The 6,689-nt window shown below is 31.0% G+C and overlaps 1 long non-coding RNA gene across 1 annotated transcript; it reads right to left on the bottom strand.

Annotated features, from left to right (window-relative positions):
* Positions 1-2,739: 2,739 nt before the first annotated feature.
* On the bottom strand, positions 2,740-4,318 carry LOC107892825 (uncharacterized). Its single transcript, XR_001682633.2, has 3 exons — positions 4,233-4,318; positions 3,210-3,289; positions 2,740-3,023 (listed from the first exon to the last, which is right to left on the bottom strand). It is a non-coding gene; the product is annotated as an uncharacterized lncRNA (long non-coding RNA).
* Between the last annotated feature and the right edge of the window lie 2,371 nt (positions 4,319-6,689).

Below are 6,689 nucleotides of genomic sequence, written 5' to 3'. Positions count from 1 at the left end.
TACACTTTCTTAAAACCCAAATTCATTCTTTACTATCGTATCATTAGCTTGGATGTTAAATGGATCAAATTGCAAATGCATGCTTGCTTATTGCACAAATGTGTTAGAAGAAAAGAAAATAACTCTCATACATATTTAAATATACTTCATGGTAGATTCAAATTGGTTGAGTTTAATGGAAGGGTCTGGTATTTTGGGGACTCTTCGGGAATTAACCCTTTCTTGTTTCTTTTTAAAGTTCTGAAATTGAATTCTCGAGTTGTTCTTTTTGTATTTTTCATTGATCTTTTAAACTTCTTAAAGATTGAAATAATTAAATTAAAATAATAAAAGCACCAATAAAATGGATTTTAAATAGAATCAGAGAGGTTAAAAAAATAAATGAGAGAAAATTGGATCAAAATATAATTAGATTAGAAGATTGTAGTACATGTAATGGAAAACATTTTTTTAAAAAATAAATAGATTTTGATGAATAAAAACCTTGAATCTATACCATCTTTAAGAATTGTGTAATGCAATATATTTTGGACGAGTTGAAAAATAACCCCTACAACATCCAAGAAAGAAAAATAAATGAAGTCTTTTATATAACCTACAAATGGTGATGGGTAGTGTATTTCTTTCACACTGTTGCAAAATATAAAAAATAATATCATTTATTTTATATAAATATCAATTAGGAATTAATTCAATTGTGAAATTATACAAATATCTTTTTATATATAAAATACATTTTTGTCTATTATTAAAATAGTTTTATTTCTTTTTTATATTTTTATATGAAACATTGAATTTGAACTCACAATAAATTTTTAAGGCTGTCCTTATACTTTTCAAAATTTTGGAATTCAGCCACTACACCTTTATCTTTAAGAATTTAGTTTTTTTTAGAATTCAAAATTCAAGTCCAACTGTTAACTTTATATTTTTAATTACATGATAACTAAGTGAGTATTTTTTTTATTTTAAAATGTGACAAATAAATTTAACAAAAAAAAAAACAATATCAACTATTAAACCTAAATTTTGAAATTTAAAAAATAAAAAATAAAAATTTTAAAAATAAAAATACATGAACTAAATTTTAATTTTTCAAAAAATACAAAAATTATAATATATTTTAACCAAATTCGAATTTATTTTCAATCAATCAAAAAAACCCTCCATTATCTCAATAAAATATTTATTTAACTTTCAATAAAGATATTTATTAGGAATATTTTTTTCAAATATAGTATTTTTTAATTAATATTTATATCTATTCCAAAATTGGGGAATGTAAATAACATGCATCTAAAATCTAGGACTAAATTACCAAAGCCTTTTTTTTTAATTATGAAAATAGGCTGAATTTTTGAAGAATTATGGGAATGGGCCGTTTTTTATAAAACACTTCCAACTGATGTCGTTTTCAGGAAAAACTCAGAAAAACGCTTCCACCTGAAAGTGTTTTACCCTGTGTTTTTATAACACCCCTAACCCGTATCCATCGCCGGAATAGGATTACGAGGCATTACTGGATAAAACACAGTTTAACACAGTCATGAAATTCATCTCATAATCAATTATCATAAATAAACTGTGAAATTAAATAGCAATCATTCATTCATATATAAAAGTCAATTTATCACATATGAAACACATAAATAATAAAATCATTCAAAGTTTTACTACTTATAATACATATATGAACCATGCTTCATCAATTCAATCACATCAATATTATTGGTCTATTCCAAATATTCGAACTAAGTTGTTATACAACAAACCAATTTACACAAGTTTCATATTTACAAGATTTAAACCACATAGCTATCAAATATATGACATTTGATTTTCTATTTTACAACTAGATATGTATCATTTCATATACCAAACGCATATACCATCATAATAAGTTGTATATGACCATTTTATATCTAAGCCACGACTAACCATATCATTAACTAAATATCCAACATATCGTTTAGTAACTCCTGCACATGTGCCTATTATACACCAAACGAGCCATATTACACTACTTAAAATTTATACACATATACGACATTAGTAACTTACATTATAGTCAAGTATACTTTTAATACCATTTATGTATATATCCTCATGTGCATAAACACCGTTTCAATTTGAACCAATTTCAATCACCAATAGTAAAGCATATCATGTCTAAACATTACTCTTTCAATCATCCAAAGAGCCATATAAAACCGAACTTATATGACCAAACATTCAAGCATAATATGTGTGTATACTTGTCACTACAAACCGAATCAAAATATCCAAACCAAAATTGATCTTATCACAGACATATACATTTATTAGCTAACATGACATATGCATATATGTATATATATTCAATTTACCTATCTTTAGCCGAACATGAATGTGCATCATTTACTAAACCTAACCCTATTTATAAGTCAATTATACATCAATCTATAAGTCTATAATTAGCCGAACCAAATACTATATTGCATATTTATCATATTGAATTACATATGATGGCCGAATATACCACCATCTATATACTCAACACATTTCGTACCAAGCATGAAACCATCAACTTAATAATTAAACCATGTCATAAGCATAAGTATTTATTTAACTCATCATTAGCTGAATACATAAGCACATCTTTTACCACTTTCATACCGATTCAAATTACAAATCATACATTCCAATAATAAGCCAATAACAAACCACAACCAAAACTCATCCATCAATCATATATCAAGCTTACCAAAGTGAACTGATCATAAGCCATATATATATAATTACTTCATACCGAACTCAAATACCAAACACACCACACATATACCATGACCGAAAATGCATAAACATAAGCATCATCTCTAGCCATTTTCGCATGGCTTTATAAACAATTTCAAAATCAACCAAAACAAATATTAGCCTATACATGCCATTGGTTCATAATTCAAGCTTTTAAAATACCAAAATAGTGATCGATAGTGTGACGGACTTCCTTGACGATTCTCGAGCTTGTAACTAACTTTCAAAATCTATAAAACAACGAACATACAAACACACAATAAGCTTGGATAGCTTAGTAAGTCATAAGCAAATAAATCATCAAATAAACATTAGCGTTATAATTTTAACTTGGCCGAATATAAACTATCTCATATACACATAAATCACTCTTTTAACATGCATAATTATATCATTATCTCAAGTACTATACTTACCTTATTTTCATGAACACTTAACTTCACATGTACCTGAACCATTTAGCTCGATTTCACATTCGATCTTAACTCAACATTGCCTGCTAAACCATTCGGAATCAATAAGGATACTCGGATAGCTCAAAAAGCTCATACAATGCCAATGTCCTAGACGAAATCAAATATCTATACCACTGTCCCAAACAAGGTCTTACACATAAATCTCAAATCAATGCCAACGTCCCAGACGTGGTCTTACACGAAATCACATATCGGAATCCTATGTCATGACATATGTATCCTAACTATTCCTATGGTTCGTTCGGGACTTTCGGACATCGTAATTCGATTGATTCAAGCTCATAATAAATCATTCCATGCTAAATTCAATTTGGCAATGTAGTTATATATACTTACAATTCTATTCGACTATGTACAAAATAAATACATACAATTTAACATCATTTATTCACTTTCAAACTTATCTCGTATGGAAACGAACGGATGGAATCGACAACTCGACCACTTTCGACTTTCCCCGATCTAATTCCAATTTCTTTTATTCTTGATCTATATAAATTCAAATTTGGCTATTTAATAACACATTTCATTCAATTCAAACCACAAACACATAATTAGGGCATTTTACACTTTAGCCCTTAAAATTCACATTTTTGACATTTTAGTCCCTATTTCATAAAATCACAAAATACACAAAATTTCATATTTCCCATGCTTGTCCGAATATACAAATAGTTCATATAAGTCCATACCTTTCATTTATTTCACATTTTGACCCTTAAATTTACAAAATTCTCTATTTAATCCTAAATAGGCATTTTTACTAAAAATCACTTAATTAAACTTGACAATCTAACAACATATATTTATTTTTCATCATCAAACACAAAAATCATCAAGCTATCAACAATGGAAAATCTCAAATTCATAATCCATTCATAAAATTAATGCATGGGCTAGCTAAAACACAAAGCAACGATCTCAAAAATGTAAAAATTATCAAAAACCGAGCAAAAAACGAACCTTGAATCAAGCTTGGACCATGGCCGAATGTACAAAAGCTTTAAAACCCCTTTTTCTTTTCTTATTTCGGTGAAAGAAATATGAACGAAACATTAAATTCAGGTTTTGTTTTTATTTAATACATATTAATAAGCCATTTACCATTTTAACCTTATTGTAATTACTTAAATAATTAACTAACCATGTCCATAAAAGTCCACTTATAATTTCAATGGTATAATATCAACATAAGGGTCCCACATTATAACAGCCATAGCAATATAACACTTTAACAAATAGCTAGCCACTTTTGTATTTTACGCAATTAAGTATTTTTTTTTAAAATCGAGCACACAAACGATAAAATTTTCACACGAAATTTTCACACATATAAATTAACATGCTGTAGACACCAAAAATAATATTAAAATATTTTTCTGACTCGAATTTTTGATCCAGAAACCACTGTCCAACTAGGGTCTAAATCGGGCCGTTATAGTTTTTATTAGGGCTTTGTATAAAATTTAGGGGTTTTAAGGTTTACTATTAGGGTTTTAGGGTTTTATGGTTAAGTTTTATGTTTTACTGACGTCGACTTGAATACGCGACAAAATAGATATTCGAGACAGGTCAAACCAACGAGATTATGCAGGTAATGTAGAAACTCGAGCCATACAATGTCATCATGTCCACATCAAAAGGACTATGCAAAGTAGAAAACAAATATCAATTCCATTATAGTATGTAAACATGCGGTTCTGTGAAATGATAACAAATATTAGCTTTTCATTTTGTGAAATTATAACAAATTACAACGTTAATTTTGTAAAATGATAACAAATATCAACTAGCATTTTGTTAAATGAAAACAATATTCCTCTAAAAACATAATAATAAATATCATCGATACAATATAAATGTTTGATACAATGATAAAATTAATCAGTGCATACACCGATTAGAATCTGTGCCACATCGGGGTGGTCAATGGTTACGCGTTGGATTTCTTCTTGGTTCTGCCTCTGGGCAGGGTTGTGGTATCGGTTGCTCCTCTTCTTCGCCTTCGATCAATTGCAATCCTTGTTTTCTCAGTTGCCATCGTACATCCTTAAATCTAGGAATATGTGGTTGAGAAGATGACTCACCTTGGTATAACAAAGATTCAGGAGGTGTTTGCGTCGCAAACGACGAATGAGCATAACTATGTTGAGTCTCATACATCGATGGGATAACGAGTGGACTCTCATACATAAATGGCTTATACATCATCGTCGGTGTTGACATCATTGGGAAAATAGATGGCCCTGGCGTGTAAAACATCGGGGATGGATGTCCAACAGTCCAACCTGGCATAGGACTAGAAGCAGAAAAATGTGCAACATATGGTGCTTGTGTGAAGATGATAGGGTTAGAATATGCACTAGAACAAGACGGTACATACTGAACGGAGGGTGGTGTGGGCATTGATGTTGAGGCCATCGGTGTCGGTTCTTATATGAGCGTTGATGATGGACTCACCTCACTAGCCTTTGGATTTAAAAGGGACCGTCGTGGCCTACTTGTATGGGGATGTTGTCGCCTCTCCTCTTCTCCGTACAAATATGGCTTGCCATGGATCCTAAACCATAGCATGTACTCTGGATCGCATGCTAACTCAGGAACGATAATAGGTTGGCGAGTAGGTAAAAAATCATATCGATTATTCCAAATGTTGATATGTGGGGAGTGGAACACTGACCAATTCTCATCTGGCCACCATAAGTTGATAGGATGCAAATCATCAAGGTCTTAAGGTGCCACGGGAATCGACTGTCGAAATTCGAACTGTCGCAACACTCTATCGGTCTCGTGCATCTCGACGGTAGCGTGCACTACCAATGGAACCTTTATGTGCCAAACTTTGGTATTCACTAAGAATTCCTCGGGGATTACTCCTCGAATTATTGGATCCTCGTATGGTGTCCATTCAAACTATATAAACGTGATAAAAACATTAGTTATATATATACACTACTAAATACGAAATCGACTACGTTATTTGTATATAGTTCAAAATTAAATAAATACATACCTCCGCTTCCGATCGTTGGTCTAATAGAAGCCGTATATCTTGAAGCTCAGTAGGTAATCCCACGTGACTTAGCCCATGGTTCCACCTATTTAAATAACTTATTAGCATAATAATTTTAATTTAAATCAATTTAATCATGGTAATATCTACTAAATTTTACCTTATTACGAGTGAAAATATATACGAGTAGTTCACTCGAAGATGTAAAAATGGAAATCGGAATCAAACCCATGATTGTAGTAGTAAAAGGCAACCACCAATTTTTATTTTTCCTGGTTGCGTCGCCCGACACATCTCTTGGTACAATGTCGCCAACACAGCGAACCCCCAACTGAGTTCACCTATTGCTCTAAAATCGACGAGTTTCAACAGCCACCTGAGATGGGCGAGATTTCGTGACTCATCCG

Source organism: Gossypium hirsutum, chromosome D09, assembly GCF_007990345.1.
Source record: "Gossypium hirsutum isolate 1008001.06 chromosome D09, Gossypium_hirsutum_v2.1, whole genome shotgun sequence".
NCBI classification, from domain to species: Eukaryota; Viridiplantae; Streptophyta; class Magnoliopsida; order Malvales; family Malvaceae; genus Gossypium; species Gossypium hirsutum.
Note: the sequence above shows the minus strand (reverse complement) of the source record. Positions and strands in the feature narration are given on the sequence as shown.